The sequence below is a fragment of the Pristiophorus japonicus genome, unplaced genomic scaffold, assembly GCF_044704955.1.
Source record: "Pristiophorus japonicus isolate sPriJap1 unplaced genomic scaffold, sPriJap1.hap1 HAP1_SCAFFOLD_534, whole genome shotgun sequence".
In the NCBI taxonomy this organism is placed as follows: Eukaryota; Metazoa; Chordata; class Chondrichthyes; family Pristiophoridae; genus Pristiophorus; species Pristiophorus japonicus.
Window position 1 is genome coordinate 1,364 of NW_027254441.1, and position 21,069 is coordinate 22,432.

General features: G+C 45.4%; 1 pseudogene; it reads right to left on the reverse strand.

The window, feature by feature from the left end:
- Window positions 1-327: 327 nt before the first annotated feature.
- The window catches only part of LOC139254100 (zinc finger protein 271-like), a 30,027-nt pseudogene continuing 9,285 nt past the window's right edge, over window positions 328-21,069 (reverse strand).

Sequence of the window (21,069 nt, forward strand, 5' to 3'; positions counted from 1 at the left end):
TTCCAATCTCAGGGAACAATCCCTGACTCTACTGAGCTGTTGGAGATATGGGCAAGGGACTGACAGAGCACCTGTCCCATCTCTTTAAACACCCATGTCTGGATATCATCCACACCTTACACGCATCAAGATTAACCCGCATGGCGACTTTGCTGTCAGTGAAGAGAGATGAGAATGACCAAAGTGCCATTTGGCCCTCTCAGTGTGACCCGAAAGGACTGTGTCCAGACTCCCCCCATACGATCCTCCCCCAGATTGTCCTCTCTGAGCTCCAGCCAGCTGATGCTAAACACTCCGGTGGGAAAGACAAAAATCCACAGCAATGTGTTGAAAGCAACACTAATTTATTTGAATATATCACAAATATTAAACTCCAGTCCAGTTACAGGCGTTATTAACATCAGCGGAAACAAACTCCAACTGTCAGAATGAACACGATTCAGTCAGAATGTGATTAACAGCAGCAATAACAGCAGAATCCAACCCCTGCAATCACTTGTGAACTCGCTGGTGTGTCAGCAGGTTGGATGATGTAGTGAATCCCTTCCCACACTCCGAGCAGGTGAATGGCCTCTCCCCAGTGTGAACTCGCTGGTGTGTCAGCAGGTGGGAGAACCGAGTGAATCCCTTCCCACAATCGGAGCAGGTGAATGGCCTCTCCCCAGTGTGAACTCGCTGGTGTGTCAGCAGGTGGGAGAACCGAGTGAATCCCTTCCCACAATCGGAGCAGGTGAACGGCCTCTCCCCAGTGTGAACTCGCTGGTGTGCCAGCAGGCTGGAGGACTGAGTGAATCCCTCCCCACACTCGCAGCAGGTGAACGGCCTCTCCCCAGTGTGAACTCGCTGGTGCCTCAGCAGATGGGAGAACTGAGTGAATCCCTTCCCACAATCGGAGCAGGTGAACGGCCTCTCCCCAGTGTGAACTCGCTGGTGTGTCAGCAGGTTGGATGATGTAGTGAATCCCTTCCCACAATCGGAGCATGTGAACGGCCTCTCCCTAGTGTGAACTCGCTGGTGTGTCAGCAGGTGGGAGGGCTGAATGAATCCCTTCCCACAAACGGAGCAGGTGAATGGTTCCTCCCCAGTGTGAACTCGCTGGTGTGTCAGCAGGTTGGATGATGTAATGAATCCCTTCCCACAATCAGAGCAGGTGAAAGGCCTCTCCCTAGTGTGAACTCGCTGGTGTGTCAGCAGGTTGGATGACTGAGTGAATCCCTTCCCACAATCCGAGCAGGTGAACGGCCTCTCCCTAGTGTGAACTCGCTGATGAGTCAGCAGGTTGGATGATGTAGTGAATCCCTTCCCACACTCAGAGCAGGTGAATGGCCTCTCCCCAGTGTGAGCTCGCTGGTGTGTCAGCAGGTGGGAGGACCGAATGAATCCCTTCCCACACTCAGAGCAGGTGAACGGCCTCTCCCCAGTGTGAACTCGCTGGTGTGTCAGCAGGTGGGAGGACTGAGTGAATCCCTTCCCACAATCAGAGCAGGTGAACGGCCTCTCCCCAGTGTGAACTCGCTGATGTGTTTCCAGCTGGGACGGGTAGTTGAAACGTTTCCCACAGTCCCCACACGGTTTCTCCCCAGTGTGACTGCGCTTGTGTCTCTCCAGGTTGGATGATCGGCTGAAGCCTTGTCCACACACAGAGCACGTGTAGAGCTTCTCCCCGCTGTGAACAGTGCTTTTTGCTTCCATGGTCAAAGGCCGATGATATTCAGGTCCCGATGAATCGAGTGACTCCGTCAGATCTTAATGTGATGTTTGGTTTGAGCCTCCGGTCGACAAATCCTCCCCGTTTAATACCCTGTAAGTGAATTTCAAACAAGAAAAAGGGTGGGTGAGAGAGAACCCACAAAACACAAAGGCAGGTTGTGAAATTGAGCTGAATGAACCTGGTTATTTGTGCGGCCGTCAGCAGAAAAAAAAGTAAGCATGAAAGCTGTCGGATTGTCGTAAAAACCCAACTGGTCACTAATGTCCTTCAGGGACGGGAACCCACCACCCTAAGCCTACACAAGACTCTGGCCTCTATGGGAGGAGGGAGAGGTGGGCGGGGCGAAGAGGAGGGACTTTATACATCTGCAGGTCAACCAGAACTTTGACAGAACCTCCCAAACCTAGAACCTCTCCCACCTAGATGGACCAGGGCAGCAGGTGCATGGGAAATCCATCACCTCCAAGTTCCACTCCAAGTCTCTCACCATCCTGACTTGGGCATATATCACCGTTCCTACATTGTTACTGGGTGAAAATCCTGGAACTCCTCACCTAACAGCATAGTGGGAGGACCTTCACCACACGGACTGCAGCGGTTCGAGAAGGCCCACCATCACCTTGTCAAGGGGCAAATGGAAATTGGAAATATATTCTGACCTTACTAGCGACACCCACATCCCAAGAAGGGCTTAAAACAAATCTGCATACTGAACGCCTGTACAGAAATACTTGTTCCTAAACCAATACTCTTCTACATTGTGCGGGCAGTGTGTGTTTCGCAGCTTAATCTCCCCTAGAATCTACCGCCATTGACAGTCTCTCATCGGAAATTGTTGGGCCCGACTGGGCTCAGAGGTACTGGGGGTGAAACCCAGCAGTTTCTCCCCACCCCCCCCCCTCTCCACTCCAGCACAAACTGATGCAACAAACAGACCCACACAGGAGGCCAGGGAGCGACTTCCGCATCCAGTGCCCACCCTGATACAGAGCGGCTCTGGATTGGTCGCTCTGTGTTTCCAGTATCGATGCACTTCAGATCAGCCTGTGAGGGAGAAGGGAATAGAGGCTTATGCTGATAGAGTTAGAACCATCGAATCAGAGAATGGTTACAGCACAGAAGACCGTTCGGCCCATCGAGCCCGTGCCAGCTCTCTGCAAGAGCACCTCAGCTAGTCCCACTGCCCCGCCCTTACCCCACAGCCCTGCAAATGTTTTTCTTTCAGGAACTTATCCAACTCCCTTTTGAAAGCCGTGATTGAGTCTGCCTCCACCACCCTTTCAGGCCGTGCATTCCAGATATTAACCACTCACTACGCAAAAAGCTTTTTTCTTGTGTTGCCTTTGGTTCTTTTGCCAATCATCTTAAATCTGTGTCCTCTGGTTCTCGACCCTTCTGCCAATGGGAATAGTATCTCTCTATCCACTCTGGCAAGACCCCTCTTAATTTTGAACACCTCTATAAAATCTCCTCTCAATCTTCCCTGCTCTAAGGAGAACATAAGAAATAAGAGCGGGAGTAGACTATTTGGCCCCTCGAGCCTGCTCCGCCATTCAATACGATCATGGCTGATCTGATCATGGGCTCAGCTCCACTTTCCTCCCACTCCCCATAAACCTTTATTCCTTTATCGCTCAAATATCTGTCTATCTCCGCCTTAAATATATTCAATGACCCAGCCTCCACAGCTCTCTGGGGCAGAGAATTCTACAGATTTACAACCCTCAAGAGAAGAAATTCCGCCTCATCTCAGTTTTAAATGGGCGACTCCTTATTCTGAAACTATGCCCCTTGGTTCTAGATTCCCCTATGAGTGGAAACATCCTCTCTGCATCCACCTTGTCAAGCCCCCTCAGTATCTTTTATGTTTCAATACAATCACATCTCATTCTTCTGAACTGCAATGTGCAGAGACCCAAATTACTCAACCTTTCTTCATAAGTCAACCCCCTCATCTCAGGAATCAACCTGGTGAACCTTCTCTGAACTGCCTCCAATGTGAAAGTATATCCTTCCTTAAATACGGAGACCAAAACTGTATGCAGTACTCCAGATGTGGCCTCATCAATATCCTGTACAGTTGTAGCAGAACTTCTCTGCTTTTATACTCTATCCCCCTTGCAACCCCAGCTTCTCCAGTCCAGGTAACTGAAGTCCCTCATCCCTGGAATCATTCTCGTAAATCTTTTCTGCACCCTCTCTAAGGCCTTCACATTATTCCTAAAGTGCGTTGCCCACAATTGGGCATAATACTCAGGTTGAGGCCGAACCAGTGCTTTGTACAGGTTCATCATAATATCCACACTTTTGTACTCTATACTTCTATTTCTAAAGAAAGTACTGTCTAATGTAATACAAACAGGGACAGGGTCTAGTGTAATATAAACAGAGGCAGGGTCTCGGGTGATATTTAAAATTAGTCCCGGTGCCACGAGCTAGTGAGCACAGAAATAGGAGGATAGAGCAGATGACTGCGTGGCTGGAGAGATGGTGCAGGTGGGAGGGGTTTAGATTCCTGACGCATTGGGACCACTTCTGGGGGAGGTGGCACTGTATAAGCCGGACGGGTTGCACCTCAACAGAGCCGGGACCAATATCCTCGCGGGTGGGTTTGCTAGTGCTAGGAAGGGTTTAAACTAGTTTGGCAGGGGGATGGGAACCTGAAAATAGATTCAGGAGGAAGGGAAGTAAAGCTAGAATTAGAAAGCAAAAATGTAGAAAGTGAGTTTGAAGGACAGAGTAAAAAAGCAGGAAAAAAGTGTAAAAAAACAAATTTAAAAGATCTTTGTCTAAATGCACATAACATTCGTAACAAAATAGATGAGTTGACGGCACAAATAGATACAAATGGGTATGATCAGATAGCCGTTACAGAGACATGGTTGCAAAGTGACCAGGACTGGGAACTGAATATTCAGGGGTATTTGACAATTCGGAAGGACAGGCAGAAAGGAAAAGGAGGTGGGGTAGCGCTGTTGATAACGGATGGGATCAGTGCGTTAGTGAGAAACGATATTTGCTCAGAGGATCAAGATATTGAATCAGTTTGGGTGGAGATAAGGAATAATAAAGGGAAAAAATCACTGGTGGGCATAGTCTATAGGCACCCTAACAGTAGCTACACTGTTGGACGGAGTATAAATCAAGAAATAATGGAGGTTTGTAATAAAGGAACGGCAATAATTACGGGTGATTTTAAACCTCATGTTGATTGGACAAAGCAAATTGGCCTGGGGAGCCTTGAGGAGGAGTCCATAGAGTGTATCCGGGATAGTTTCTTTGAACAGTACGTTGCGGAACCAACCAGGGAGCAGACTATCTTAGATCTAATACTGTGTAATGAGGCAGGATTAATAAATGATCTCGTAGTAAAAGATCCTCTAGGAATGAGTGACCATAATATGGTTGAATTTCAAATTCAGTTGGAGGGTAAGAAAGTTGGTTCTCAAACCAGGGTCCGAAGCTTAAATAAAGGAGACTACAATGGTATGAGGGCAGAGTTGGCTAAAGTGGACTGGGAAAATAGACTAAAGAATGGGACGGTTGATGAGCAGTGGTAGATAGTTAAGGAGATATTTCATAACCTACAACAAAAATATATCTCAATGAGAAGGAAAGACTGTAAGAGAAGGGATAACCATCCGTGGCTAACTAATGAAATAAGGGACGGTATCAAATTGAAAACACAGGCATACAACATGGCCAAGACTAGTGGGAGGCTAGAGGATTGGGAATTTTTAAAAGCCAGCAGAGTACGACTAAAAAAAATGATTAAGAGGGAAGATAGATTATGAAAGTAAACTAGAACAAAATATAAAAACAGATAGTAAGAGTCCTTCATAGTAGAAGACACTAAAAACATCCCAATAGTGGATAATCAAGGGGCTGTAGGTAGGGAGGAACGTAATACAATCACTATCACTAATAACGTAGTATTAGATAAAATAATGGGATTAAAGGCGGACAAGTCCCTTGGTGATGGCTTGCATCCTAGGGTCTTAAGAGAAGTGGCTGCAGAGATAGTGGATGCATTGGTTGTAATCTACCAAAATTCCCTGGATTCTGGGGCGGTTCCAACAGATTGGAAAACCGCAAATGTAACGCCCCTATTTGAAAAAGGAGGCAGACAAAAAGCAGGACACTATACTATAGACCAGTTAGCCTAACATCTATCGTTGGGAAAATGCTGGAGTCCATTATTAAGGAAGCAGTAGCAGGATATTTGGAAAAGCATGATTCAATCAAGCAGATTCAGCATGGTTTTATGAAAGGGAAATCATGTTTGATAAATTCGCTGGAGTTCTTTGAGGATGTAATAAGCAGGTGGATAAGGGGGAAGCAGTGGATAGAAACATAGAAACATAGAAAATAGGTGCAGGAGTAGGCCATTCAGCCCTTCTAGCCTGCACCGCCATTCAATGAGTTCATGGCTGAACATGAAACTTCAGTACCCCCTTCCTGCTTTCTCGCCATAACCCTTGATCCCCCGAGTAGTAAGGACTTCATCTAACTCCCTTTTGAATATATTTAGTGAATTGGCCTCAACTACTTTCTGTGGTAGAGAATTCCACAGGTTCACCACTCTCTGGGTGAAGAAGTTTCTCCTCATCTCGGTCCTAAATGGCTTACCCCTTATCCTCAGACTGTGACCCCTGGTTCTGGACTTCCCCAACATTGGGAACATTATAGAAACATAGAAAATAGGTGCAGGGAAACATAAAGCAGGACACTATACTATAGACCAGTTAGCCTAACATCTATGTGGTGTATTTGGATTTCCAGAAGGCATTCGATAAGGTGCCACCTAAGAGATTACTGCATAAGATAAAAGCTCACAGGGTTGGGGGTAATATGTTATGGCATGGATAGAGGATTGGCTAAATAGAAAACAGAGAGTCGGGATAAATGGGTCATTTTCCAGTTGGCAAATATGACTAGTGGAGTGCCGCAGGGATCGGTGCTGGATCCTCAACTATTTACAATCTATATTAATGACCTGGATGAAGGGACCAAGTTTGCTGTTGATACAAAAATTGCGAGAACACAAAAAATCAGCAAAGGGATGTAGACAGGTTAAGTGAGTGGGCAAACATTTGGCAGATGCAGTATAACGTGGTAAAATGTGAGGTTATCCACTTTGGCAGAAATAATAGAAAAGCAAATTATAATTTAAATAGAAAAAAATTGCAAAGAGCTGCATTACAGAGAGACCTGGGGGTCCTTGTGCATGAAACACAAAAAATTATTGTGCAGGTACAGCAAGTAATCAAGAAGGCAAATGGAATATTGGCCTATCTTGCAAGGGGGATAGAGTATAAAAGCAGAGAAGTCCTACTACAACTGTACAGGGTGTGGGTGAGACCTTGAGACCTGGAGTACTGCGTACAGTTTTGGTCTCCGTATTTAAGGAAGGATATACTTGCATTGGAGGCAGTTCAGAGAAGGTTCGCTAGGTTGATTCAGGAGATGATATGAGGATAGGTTGAGTAGGCTGGTCCTATACACATTGGAGTTCAGAAGAATGAGAGGTGATCTTATTGAAACTTAATGATAATGAGGGGGCTCGACAAGGTGGATGCCGGCCATTTAAAACTGAGATGAGGAGGAATTTCTTCTTTCAGAGAGTTGTAAATCTGTGGAATTCTCTGCCCTGAGAGCTGTGGAGGCTGGGTCATTGAATATATTTAAGGCGGAGATAGACAGATTTTTGAGTGATAAGGGAGTAAAGGGTTATGGGAAGCGGGCAGGGAAGTGGAGCTGAGTCCATGATCAGACCAGCCATGATCTTATTGAATGGCGAGCAGGCTCGGGGGGTCAAATGACCTACTCCTGCTCCTATTTCTCATATTCTTATGTAATTGTGTGAACATAAACTCAGAACTGAGCAACGCCTTTCGGGGAGATGGTGAGAAATCCGAGATGTGGGGAGTGAGAATAAATTATCTGATACATTGCTTTCCGCACTAGGACCCGGTTGGAAACAGACACTGACATCATTCACTTTGTTCCTGCACCAAGATGGCCGCGCATGCGCTGTGCTACTCACTGAATCAAGATGGCTGAGCACTGAACCTGCCTTCCTGCACGAAGATGGCTGCCGTTAGCCTGGCCTGTGACCGGGAGAAAGCCCCGAAGCTGCAACCGTCGATATTCCGGTTATTATTCCGGGCTTGCGGCGGGCACCGGTTGTTTATAAAGCCTCCCCGGCTCCCCGCTGGTCCATTGCTCCCCTCCGACCCGCTGAAAATGACAATTCTGAGCAGCCTATACTACACGTGGCTCTTCCGCCATTACACGGACCGCGCATGCTCAAACCCCAGGCAGGACCCGCCCCTGCGCAATGAGCTCCTGTAGTCTGGGTGCGGCACATTCTCGCCCGTCGTGCATGCTGGACAAAAGCCCCGCCATTGACATCCTGCATTTGTGACTGGAACAGGATTTACTGTGATTGCATTGGGCACAGAACCATGCTCATTCTGGCAGTTATTGTTTGTTCCTGATGATCTTAATAACCCCTATATGTGAGCTGGAGATTAATATTGTCTATAAATGTTGAATAAATCAGCTTTGTTTCAAACACAGTGTGTCGAATATTTGAAGCAAAAGATAGAAATAAGAAAAGTAAAAGCGGAGGGCAGCAAAACCCAAGTCAAAAATGAAAAAGGGCCACATTACAGCCAAATTCTAAAGGGGCAAAGGGTGTTAAAAAGACAAGCCTGAAGGCTCTGCGCCTCAATGCGAGGTGTATTCGTAATTAGGTGGACGAATTAACTGCGCAGGCAGCAATTAACAAATATGATATAATTGGCATCACGGAGACATGGCTCCAGGGTGACCAAAGCTGAGAACTCATGAGTAATCAGCATTCAGGAAGGATAGATAGAAAGGAAAAGGAGGTGGGGTAGCTTTGCTGGTTAAAGAGGAAATTAACACAATAGTAGGGAAGGATATGGATGATGTGGAATCTGTATGGGTGGAGCTGCGGTATACCAAAGGGCAGAAAACGCTAGTGGGAGTTGTGTACAGACCACCAAACAGTGGGGTCGTGGACAGCATCAAACAAGAAATTAGAGATGCATGCAATAATGGTACAGCAGTTATCATGGGCGGCTTTAATCTACATATAAATGGAGCTAACCAAATTGGTAGCAATATGGTGAAGGAAGATTTCCTGGAGTGTATTTCTAGACCAATATGTCGAGGAAACAACTAGAGGGCTGGCCATCCTAGACTGGATGATGTGTAATGAGAAAGGACTAATTAGCAATCTTGTTGTGCGAGACCCCTTGGGGAAGAGTGACCATAATATGGCAGAATTCTTTATCAAGATGGAGAGTGACACAGTTAATTCAGAGACTAGGGTCTTGAACTTAAGGAAATGTAACTTCGATGGTATAAGACGTGAATTGGCTAGAATAGAGTGGCGAATGATACTTAAAGGGTTGATGGTGGATTGGCAATGGCAACATTTAAAGAGCACATGGATGAACTTCAACAATTGTACATCCCTGTCTGGAGTAAAAACAAAACGGAGAAGGTGGCTCAACCGTGGCTAACAAGGGAAATTAAGGATAGTGTTAAATCCAAGGAAGAGGCATATAAATTGGCCAGAAAAAGCATCAAACCTGAGGACTGGGTGAAATTTAGAATCCAGTAGAGGAGGACAAAGTGTTTAATTAGGAGGGGGAAAATAGAGTATGAGAGTTAGCTTGCTAGGAACATAAAAACTGACAGCAAGCGCTTCTATAGATATGTGAAGAGAAAAAGATTAGTGAAGACAAACGTAGGTCCCTTGCAGTCAGATTCAGGTGAATTTATAATGGGGAACAAAGAAATTGCAGACCAGTTGAACAAATACTTTGGTTCTGTCTTCATGAAGGAAGACACAAATAACCTTCTGGAAATACTAGGGGACAGAGGATCTAGTGAGAAGGAGGAACTGAAGGAAATCCTTATTAGGCGGGAAATTGTGTTAGGGAAATTGATGGGATTGAAGGCCGATAAATCCCTGTGGCGTGATAGTCTGTTTCCCAGAGTACTTAAGGAAGTGGCCATAGAAATGGTGGATGCATTGGTGACTATTTTCCAACAGTCTATGGACTCTGGATCAGTTCCTATGGACTGGAGGGTAGCTAATATAACACCACTTTTTAAAAAAGGAGGGAGAGAGAAAACGAATAATTACGGACAGGTTAACCTGACCTCAATAGTGAGGAAAATGTTGCAATCAATTATTACAGATGAAATAGCAGCACATTTGGAAAGCAGTGACAGGATCAGTCCAAGTCAGCATGGATGTGTGAAAGGGAAATCATGCTTGACAAATCTTCTAGAATTTTTTGAGGATGTTTCCAGTAGAGTGGACAAGGGAGAACCAGTGGATGTGGTGTATTTGGACTTTCAAAGGGCTTTTGACAATGTCCCACACAAGACACTTGTGTGCAAAATTAAAGCACATGGTATTGGGGGTAATGTACTGACATGGATAGAGAACTAGTTGGCAGAAGGAAGCAGAGAGTCAGGATTAACGGGTCCTTTTCAGAATGGCAGGCAGTGACTAGTGGGGTGCCGCAGGGCTCAGTGCTGGGACCCCAGCTATTTACAATATACAGCAATGATGTAGATGAATGAATTTGTGTATTATCTCCAAGTTTGCAGATGACACTAAACTGGGTGGCGGTGTGAGCTGTGAGGAGGATGCTAAGATGCTGCAGGGTGACTTGGACAGGTTAGGTGTTTGGACAAATGCATGCAGATGCAGTATAATGTGGGTAAATGTGAGGTTATCCACTTTGGTGGCAAAAACATGAAGGCAGAATATTATCTGAATGGCGGCAGATTAGGAAAAGAGGAGGTGCAACGAGACCTGGGTGTCATGGTACAATAGTCGTTGAAAGTTGGCATGCAGGTACAGCAGGCGGTGAAGAAGCAAATGGTATGTTGGCCATCATAGCTAGGGGATTTGAGTATAGGAGCAGGGAGGTCTTACTGCAGTTGTACAGGGCCTTGGAGAGGCCTCACCTGGAATATTGTGTTCAGTTTTAGTCTCCTAATCTGAGGAAGGACGTTCTTGTTATTTTGAGGGAGTGCAGCAAAGGTTCACCAGACTGATTCCCGGAATGGCAGGACTGACATATTGGGAAAGACTGGATCAACTGAGCCACTCGAGTATTCACTGGAGTTTAGAAGGATGAGAGGGGATCTCATAGAAACATATAAAGTTCTGATGGGACTGAACAGGTTAGATGCAGGAAGAATATTCCCAATGTTTTGGAAATCCAGGACCAGAGGACACAGTATAAGGATAAGGAGTAATCCATTTAGGACTGAGCTGAAGAGAAAATTCTTCACTCAGAGTTGTTAACCTGTGGAATTCTCTGCCGCAGAGAGTTGTTGATGCCAGTTCATTGGATATATTCAAGAGGGAGTTAGATATGGCCCTTACAGCGAAAGAGATCAAGGGGTATGGAGAGAAAGCAGGAAAGGGGTACTGAGGTGAAGGATCAGCCATGATCTTATTGAATGGTGGTGCAGGCTCGAAGGGCCGAATGGCCTACTCCTGCACCTATTTTCTATGTTTCTCCGTGATCAGAGGAGAGTAATTGATTTTCTGTTACCGACTGTTCCATTTTAGTGCTTTTTCTTACTCTAACTTACATCACTTCTCACCTAGTTCGCCTTCTATCATATCAAACCTCAAACTTGTTCCGTTTGAATACATGACTTGTGGTTGTAGTAGACTTAACTGCAATGTCTCACTGTAAACTCAGCTGAAATCCTTTGAACCACCCCTTTATTGGACTGTCTTGCATAATATTTGAAATCCGTTACTTTCTGTATCTGTTAACCCGTTTTTGGAACCGATTTAATTAAAAAAAACTCACCCACACATTTTGCATGTGATAGCCTGTGAAATATTTTAATATTTGTAATTATCATTGTCACAAACTCCGTTCCTTAGCCACCGACTCCATCCCTCTCCCCAACTTCTGTCTGATGCTCAAGCAGACTGTTCGCAACCTTGGTGTCATACTTGACCCCGACATAAGTTTTTGACCACATATCCTATCCGCAGCATAACTAAGATTGCTTATTCCACCTCTGAAACATCGCCCATTTACACTCATCCTCTGCTGAAGCCCTCATCCATGCCTTTGTCATCTCTGGACATGACTATTCCAACGCACTCCTCCCACATTCTACCCGACATAAACTCGAGTTGATCCACAACTCGGCTGCCCATGCCCTAACTCGCAACAAGTCCAGCTAACCCATCACCCTGTGCTCGCTGACCGGCATTGCCTTCTGGTTAAGCAATCAGTGGGTGTGGTCTAGTCATGGGTGGAGATTTCTCTGTATCTGACCCGTGTTGTACGTGCCCTAGGAGTATTTGAGGCAAGGTAGAGGAAGATATACTCTGTGTCTAACCTGTACTGTAGCTGCCCGGGAAGTGTTTGATGGGACTGTGTAGAGGGAGCTTTACTCTGTATCTCACCCATACTGTACCTGCCCGGGGAGTGTTTGATGGGACTGTGTAGAGGGAGCTTTACTCTGTATCTCACCCATACTGTACCTGCCCGGGGAGTGTTTGATGGACTGTGTAGAGGGAGCTTTACTCTGTATGTAACCCATGCTGTACATGCCCTGGGAGTGTTTGGGATACTGTAGACTGAGATTTACTCTGTATCAACCCTGGTATTGTTTGGGACAGGATGGAGTGAGATTTACTCTTTATCTAAGCCGTGCTGTACCGGTAGCCATGAAATCAGTGGTAGAGATAATGCTAGAATCGATTATTAAGCACGTGGTAACAGGGGACTTCGCAAATAATAACAGGATTGGGCAGAATCAACACGGATTTATGAAGGGGAAACTGTACTTGACAAAACTGTTAGTGTTTTTTGAGGTTGTTGTTGGTGTTTCGGACAGTGGGGTAACGCCCCTTTGGAATGTTGCATTCCTTTCTGCCACTTTTGATCGGTTCACACTTTCCGGAGTTTACTACTCAGCCTTTCTTGTCATTGTCGCTTGATTTATCCTCTTTAGTTATTTTCATTATTTTGAATTATGTTGATTAACAGTATGATCCTTTAGGTTCTAGTTTCTTTTTGGTAAATTGGATTCTCTGATGCCCCCTGTTTATTGTGTCTAGACCGCTGTGCCTTTGTGTATCATTCTGGACACTGATGCAATGCTCTGTTTTTAGATTAGATGTGGGGCTGGGTTAATATGGGTAATATACCTTCTGTTCTAGCTTCCTCTTTTTAGTTGTTTGGGTTTTCTCCTGTCTATTATTTGCTGTATCAGAGAGGCTGTGACTTTGTGTGTCATTCTGGACACTGATGCCTTGCTCTAATTTTATTCTGGATACTGGTGTACCATTCTATTTCTAGGGTTAGGGCCTTTGTTGTTTCGGACAGTGGGGTAATGTTCCTTTGGAACGTTTATGCAAGTGTTTTATTAATAATTAAATTGATGGTAAATTGAATTGTGCCAAGAGATTAAATTGATGGAGATTGGATTGTATTTATATACAGTCCTTCTTAGGGGGTTGTTGATTTAGGCAGGGTTATCTTTTGCAGGGGGGGACGGGGGAGGGGGGTTGTCATTTAAAATTGGTTATTAGGTGGGTTGTCAGTTCCTTACTATGTATTCAATTGATTCCTGTGGAGTTAGGGAACTTATTAATTGTAAATAAGTCAACTGTATTTTTTGGATTTATTGTTAATATTATCAGTGTTCTAAGTTAGGGATATTAATTGGGGAGTTATTGTTATTGTTTAAGCCATTCAAGGATTCTGTGGAATCAGTCTGTTGGAAACGGAGCCTTGTTGCTGCTGTTGGGCAGAATGCTGATTGGTCACAGTGTGGTGCCACATGTCCCTGAGTCTGTGTCTTCCCATTTTATTCATTTAAACATTTGTAAATTTGCAGATTACGTTTCGGTTACATGGCGGGCGGGGGGGATTTGGTGGGTTTGCTAACATTTTTTGGTTGTGGAGAGTGAGTCTGTTGTTTATTTATCGGGTTGGAGCGAGCGGTGGCTGAGGAAAAGAGTGTTTGAAGACCAGGCCCTCAAACCTACCACCAAGCTCATGGTCTACAGGGCTGTAGTAATACCCGCCCTCCTGTATGGCTCAGAGACATGGAGCATGTACAGTAGACACCAAGTCGCTGGAGAAATACCACCAATGTGTCTCCGCAAGATCCTACAAATCCCCTGGGAGGACAGACGCATCAACGTTAGCGTCCTCAACCAGACCAACATCCCCAGCATTGAAGCACTGACCACACTTGACCAGCTCCGCTGGGCAGACCACATTGTCCGCATGCCCGACACGAGACTCCCAAAGCAAGCGCTCTACTCGGAACTCCTTCATGGCAAATGAGCCAAAGGTGGGCAGAGGAAACATTACAAGGACACCCTCAAAGCCTCCCTGATAAAGTACAACATCCCCACTGACACTTGGGAATCCCTGGTGAAAGACCGACCTAAGTGGAGGAAGTGCATCCGGGAGGGCGCTGAGCACCTCGAGTTCATCACCGAGAGCATGCAGAAAACAAGCAGGCAGTGGAAAGAGTGTGCGGCAAACCTGTCCCACCCACCCCTCCCCTCAACGGCTGTCTGTCCCACCTGTGACAGAGACTGTAATTCCCGTATTGGACTGTACAGTCACCTGAGAAATCACTTTTAGAGCGGAAGCAAGTTTTCCTCGATTCCAAGGGACTGCCTATGATGATGATGACCTCCATTTGTTGAGGCCGTTTGTTTTGCTGGGAACCCTGATTTAATTTTTTTGAAAAAAAAATTATTTTTGTTTTTGTGCAACTGTATCTTGCTGTGGGGTCTCGGTTAGGTTGTGTGTGTGTGGGGGGTCTCGGTTAGGTTGTGTGTGTGTGGGGGATCTCGGTTAGGTTGTGTGTGGGGGGGGGGGAATCGCGGTTAGGTTGTGTGTGGGGCAGGGGCTCAGTTAGGTTGTCTGTGTGGCGGGCTCTCGGTTAGGTTGTGTGGGGGGGGTCTCGGTTAGGTTGTGTGTTGGGGGGTCTCGGTTAGGTTGTGTGTGGGGGGGGGTCTCGGTCAGGTTGTGTGGGAGAGATCTCGGTTCGGGGTGGTCTCTTTAATTTTTGTGGCTTTTAGGGATTGAGTAGTCGGGTCACTTTGTTTTTAGTTATTTCTGGGCCTAGTGCCGATTAAAAGCCTCAGGCTGGATTTAACATGCGGCGGTTGGAGTGGAGGTCTTGTTGTTCCCGGGGAAGGGATTGGTCTCCGGATTTTGAAGGTGGTTGATTTTAAGTTGCTATTACCTTCTTTTGGGAAGATTGAGTTATGTACTTTGATGTGCTGATTTTTATTTTTAAGAGTTTAAATGTTTAGTTGTTTTTTGTTATTTTTTTAAATTTATTTTAACAATGTTTTTGGGTGAGGGTTGTTTTAATGAGTAATTCAGTTGTAGGATGGGGAAGGGGGGGTGTTATGTCCTTTTATGGTCTTAGCGGGTTGATCAGGGTCCTTGCCGCGTTGGAGGACCGCATGGCGGGAGGGGGGAGGGAGAATTTAGGAAGCACTTTTTCCTTTGATTGTTTTTAAATTTACTTTAATAAATCTTGTGTGTGTCATCATCACAGGCAGTCCCTGGGAATCGAGGGAGACTTGCTTCCACTCAAAGTGAATTCTCAGCTGACTGAATATTCGAGGATCCACAAAATCCTACAAATCCCGAGAGGACAGACGCACCAACATTAGCGTTCTCGACCAGGCCAACATCCCCAACATTAAAGCACTCACCACACTTGATCAGCTCCGCTGGGCAGGCCACATTGTCCGCATGCCCGACATGAGACTCCCAAAGCAAGCGCTCTACTCGGAACTCCTTCACGGCAAACAAGCCAAAGTTGGGCAGAGGAAACGTTACAAGGACACCTTCAAAGCCTCCCTGATAAAGTGCAACATCCCCACCGACACCTGGGAGTCCCTGGCCAAAGACTGCCCTAAGTGGAGGAAGTGCATCCGGGAGGGCACTGAGCACCTCGAGCCTCGTCACCGAGAGCAAGCAGAAATCAAGCGCAGGCAGCGGAAAGAGCGTGCGGCAAACCAGTCCCATCCTCCCCTTTCACTCAACAACTATTTCTCCCACCTGTGACAGGGACTGTGGTTCTTGTATTGGACTGTTCAGCCACCTAAGGACTCATTTTACGAGTGGAAGCAAGTCTTCCTCAATTCCAAGGGACTGCCTATGATGAACAGTCCAATAAGAGAATTACAGTCTCTGTCATAGGTGGGACTGGTTTGCCGCACGCTCCTTCTGCTGCCTGCACTTGATTTCTGCATGCTCTCGGCAATGAGACTCGAGGTGACACTCGAGGTGTGTGTGCACGTAGTGGTTCGATGGCAATAGTGTTCCGTTGGGTAGGGTGGGGGGGGGGGAGGTGAGGAGGGAGCAGAGAAATCACAGTCCCGCATCAAACACTTATCCTACTAGTTCTAAGTAGCAGTACAATTAGAGCTGGTACGGAGAAAAAATTTTGTTAAGAATAAAGGGAAATGAGACATAGGCTTTTTTTTTTAAAAAGAAAAAAACCAGCACGGTGGTTTGGAAATGTGGAGAGAGTGAGGAAGAAGTCTCCCAAGGGTGGGGGGAGAAAAGTAAGGTGGGGGTTTTTCGGGGAGGGGGGGGATTTATACTCACTTCACGATCCATCGTCTAGGTGGTTGATTGTAGTCTATAGGCCTAATGTTTCACCCTTACTGGGGCTTCATCAGAGACCAGGAAAAGCAAGTGGGTCGGTGGGGGGGGGGGGGGGGTTCAAGGGTCAGAGGGTATCAGATTGATAACCTTACAGTGAGAGGTTATGGAGGGTTTAGAGCTCCCTACCTTCCACCAGGTCAATTGGAATGAAAAGGGCTGGGAGGTGGGAAAGAAACTATTTAAACCTCCTCCCTCTCAGTGATGAGCTGTTAATTGTGTGCTTTGTCTGGTGTTATGGTTTGTGTTTATACTCCTGGTGTGTTGTCTATGTGCTCAGTGGTCCTCCCTGTTTGTTAGGTACAAATGTGGAGCTCTGCTCCCTTTTTATTCGTGTTTGTGCATAGTGTGATGACTCACCTGGTTGAATGTCCGTGGTTGGGGTTTTTTGTGGGGCATCTAATGTTTTGATTTACTGATAGTTTGTTTGTTTCTTTTAAGTCTTTTACCCCATTTTTCCCTTACTTCCTGTACATTTTTGTTTTTTGATTTTAATAAATTATTTTTTTTTAATTAAAATTTTTTGTTTTTTTGTTTTGTACTTTTTTTGGTTTTGTTATAGTTTGGGGGTTAGTTCTGTTATGTTTTTGTTATTACCGTCTTTGTTCAATCCAGTGTTTTGTTTTATTTTCGGTTTGGTTCCCTACGTCGTCTGTTGTCCCCGATTGTTGTACACCCTTCTGTTTCCTGGTCTGCTCGGGGGGAGGGCAGTTTAGGCCTCTGTTTTACACACATTTCTGTTTAGTTCCTGTTTCCTTGAGGAGGAGGGAAGAGCTGGGGGTTGATTTAGGGGCATTTAGAGTTAGGTCTTGGGGTTAGGGTCTGCATTAATATGGTTTAGGTTAGGGTTCAGTCTTGGTGGGGGTCTAGGGTCTGGGGTTAGGATTGGGTTTGGGAGCTGTGGTGTGGGCTGTTCAGGTTTCGGTTAGGGTTCGGTTTTCGGGGTTTCGGATCCAGAGTTAGGGTTGCAGATTTGTGGTTGGGGTCTGGACTGTTATGTTTTATGTTGGGGTTAGATTTTAGGGGGGTTAGGGTCCTGGGTTAGGGTTTGGTTTTGGAGCTGGGGTCTGTGTTTACAAGGTTTAGGTTTATGAGGGTTAAGGTCTGGAGTTAGGGTTCGGTTTTGGGGCTGGGGTATAGATTTAAAGGTTACAAGTTTTAGGTTTAGGTTTATGAGGGTTGGGGTCTGGAGTTCGGTTTAGTTATTTTTGTTTTTTTTATATTATTTTAGTTAAGAGTATGATTCTTTCTGTTCTGGTTTCTTTTTGGTAAATTGGATTCTCTCTTAAGGTTTGGGATTAGTTTTAGTGTTTATTGTTACAGTCTGGGAACTAGGATTGGGTTTAGGGGTTATGGATAAGGCCTGGGAGTTAGGCTATTTTGTCACAGTGCTGCCCGGTCACAGTGCTGCCCGGTCACAGAGAAATGATCTGGGCTTGGGTATATGGGGCACATGATTAAAATCTCCAGGGAACACCAAAAAGGGCCCATGGCCAACTGTGAAGAGGACTTTAAGTGTCTTCATTTTCAATACACAAAATAGTAATTGGGGCAGGTAGATGTGAAATGAAATTTAATGCAGAGAAATGTGCTGAGATAGATTTTGAGAGGAAGAAAAAGGGTGGAAATGTACATTAAATGGTAAAACTTTCAATGGAGTAGAGGAGCAGAGAGATTTAGGGTTGTAAGATTCTAGCTAATTCCTTGTCTTATTAAGGATCAAGAATCTAGTGTTAGAACACAAGAAATAGGAGCAGGAGTAGGCCATCTGGCCCCCCGAGTCCGCTCTGCCATTCAATAAGATCATGGCTGATCTGATCCTGGCCTCAACTCCACTTCCCTGCCCACTCCCCATAACCCTTCACTCCCTGATCTTTCAAAACTCTCTCTATCTCCACCTTAAATATATTCAATGATTATCAGCAACTTTAATATCTTAAGAACTATAATTTGAGCAGATTCTCTGTGTTCTACCACATCAGAGTAAAGATGCAAGTCCAGCGTGTCCACAGTAACTGACACGTCAGCCCGCTGGATGCCCTGAGCTTGATCTCCGGTGTCTCCAGTCCCGACTGCCCCCTTACATCAGTCTCCCCTCACTTTTATACCCTGCACTGATCCACCTCTGGCACCGGACTCTTTGCCTTCTCTGCTGGGTTTTGGCAAGAAACTGGGAAAAGACAGCTGGAACTTCTCTAATCTGTGATTTACAAGGACACTTTCCCAGATTCCCAGTAGTTACTTTTCGTCAGTAATTTTCTCATTATCCCTAAACTCCCCTGCCTGCTATTAGTTGTTATTTCTTATAGTTTCACAATTATAGGTATAAACATCACACATTATAATCTAATCTATTGTGTTACTCACTCTGGTTTAAGCTTACATTGTGGGTACTCACAGACAAACCCTGTTCTTTCCCTTGATCTGATTACAGATTGCAACAGTGGGTTCAGTGAATGGAATGTCTGATCAGTGTTGCCATGGTGACCTGTCTGCAGTGAATCGATTGTTTGAATTTCCAACTCAGACTAAACTTCTCTTTCCCATGATGCACATTATATCAGCCAGTTTATGTCAATGTGTTTTAGTCATGTTATGTTAATATGTCTTAAACCTACAAGGGCTTCAGTTAGACAAATCTTTAAAAGTAGGAGGACAAGTTAATAAAGTGGTTAAAGAGCACATGGTCCTAGGTTTTAGAAATAGGGGTGTGGAGTACAAAAGGGCAGAGGTCATGTGAACCTGCAAAAATCATTGGTTCGGCTGCAGTCCTGATATTGTCAGGTTTTGGGGATCTTACACCAGGAAGGATGTCGAGGCCATTGAGAGGGTGCAGAGAGATTCACTGAGATGGTACCAGGGAAGAGAGGCTTTAGTTATCAGGGTAGATTGGAGAAACTGGGACTCTTTTCATTAGAACAAAGAGGAATTGGAGATCTGAGGGAGCTGTTCAAAGTTTGATCATAGAAACATAGAAAATAGGTGCAGGAGTAGGCCATTCGGCCCTTCGAGCCTGCACTGCCATTCAATGGGTTCATGGCTGAACATGCAACTTCAGTACCCCATTCCTGCTTTCTCGCCATACCCCTTAATCCCCTTAATAGTAAGGACTACATCCAACTCCTTTTTTAATATATTTAGTGAATTGGTTTCAACAACTTTCTGTGGTAGAGAATTCCACAGGTTCACCACTCTCTGGGTGAAGAAGTTTCTCCTCATCTCGGTCCTAAATGGCTTACCCCTTATCCTTAGACTGTGCCCCCTGGTTCTGGACTTCCCCAACATTGGGAACATTCTTCCTGCATCAAACCTGTCTAAACCCGTCAGAATTTTAAACGTTTCTATGAGATCCCCTCTCATTCTTCTGAACTCGTGAATACAAGCCCAGTTGATGCAGTCTTTCTTGATATGTCAGTCCCGCCATCCCAGGAATCAGTCTGGTGAATCTTCGCTGCACTCCCTCAATAGCAAGAACATCCTTCCTCAAGTTAAGAGACCAAAACTGTACACAATACTCCAGGTGTGGCCTCACCAAGGCCTTGTACAATTGTAGTAACACCTCCCTACCCCTGTACTCAAATCCCCCCGCTATAAAGGCCAACATGCCATTTGCTTTCTTAACCGCCTGCTGCACCTGCATGCCAACCTTTAATGACTGATGTACCATGACACCCAGGTCTCGTTGCACCTCCCCTTTTCCTAATCTGTCACCAGTCAGATAATAGTCTGTCTCTCTGTTTTTACCACCAAAGTGGATAACCTCACAATTATCCACATTCTACTTCATCTGCCATGCATTTGCCCACTCACCTAACCTATCCAAGTCACTCTGCAGCCTCATAGCATCCTCCTCGCAGCTCACACTGCCACCCAACTTATTGTCATCCGCAAATTTGGAGATACCACATTTAATCCCCTCGTCTAAATCATTAATGTACAGTGTAAACAGCTGGGGCCCCAGCACAGAACCTTGCGGTACCCCACTAGTCACTGCCTGCCATTCTGAAAAGTACCCATTTACTCCAACTCTTTGCTTCCTGTCTGCCAACCAGTTCTCAATCCATGTCAGCACACTACCCCCAATCCCATGTGCTTTAACTTTGCACATTAATCTCGAGTGGGACCTTGTCGAAAGCCTTCAGAATGTCCAAATACACCACATCAACAGGTTCTCTCTTGTCCACTCTACTGGAAACATCCTCAAAAATTTCCAGAAGATTTGTCAAGCATGATTTCCCTTTCACAAATCCATGCTGACTTGGACCTATCATGTCACCTCTTTCCAAATGTGCTGCTATGACATCCTTAATAATTGATTCCATCATTTTACCCACTACCGATGTCAGGCTGACCGGTCTATAATCCTTGTTTTCTCTCTCCCTCCTTTTTTAAAAAGTGGGGTTACATTTGCTAGCCTCCACTCCATAGGAACTGATCCAGAGTCTATGGAAAGTTGGAAAATGACTGTCAATGCATCCGCTATTTCCAAGGCCACCTCCTTAAGTACTCTGGGATGCAGACCATCAGGCCCTGGGGATTTATCGTCCTTCAATCCCATCAATTTCCTCAACACAATTTCCCGACTAATAAGGATTTCCCTCAGTTCCTCCTTCT